Below are 469 nucleotides of genomic sequence, written 5' to 3'. Positions count from 1 at the left end.
AGGTTTTTCTGTGAACCATCCAATCCATACAACCACAAAGACGATTTTACAGACTACCACCAAAACGAACCACCTCTTCCAGGACACCAAACAGACAAATTCATCAGGCTTGTACACTCAAAACAGGTATCCTCTGTGTGTTATTCCCTCTGCGTTTTAGGACGAAGCTCCTCCCATTCACAGAAACCGGATTATCTCTCCCAATATGAACGCTATATGTTTTGCCAGGATCAGGAGGAACACGCACAGAGCCGTTCAAGGTATGTTTCGCTGATCCCGCTGTAGTCGCCAACGCCCCAGTCGAGGGTATGTTAAGGGGAGGGTCTGTGTGTATTGATGTTGAAAACGATGGGGGACGTTCAGGCTCTGGATTATGTGTGATTGTTTTATTTACTTGTGTTACCCTTTTGTGGGTCGTTTTCGGGAAAGTGGATAGGCGTGTTGTTATATTTTTTGCCTTTTTTGGGGT

This window comes from Penaeus monodon, chromosome 32 (assembly GCF_015228065.2).
Source record: "Penaeus monodon isolate SGIC_2016 chromosome 32, NSTDA_Pmon_1, whole genome shotgun sequence".
Lineage (NCBI taxonomy): Eukaryota > Metazoa > Arthropoda > Malacostraca > Decapoda > Penaeidae > Penaeus > Penaeus monodon.
This window is presented reverse-complemented; position numbering follows the sequence as displayed.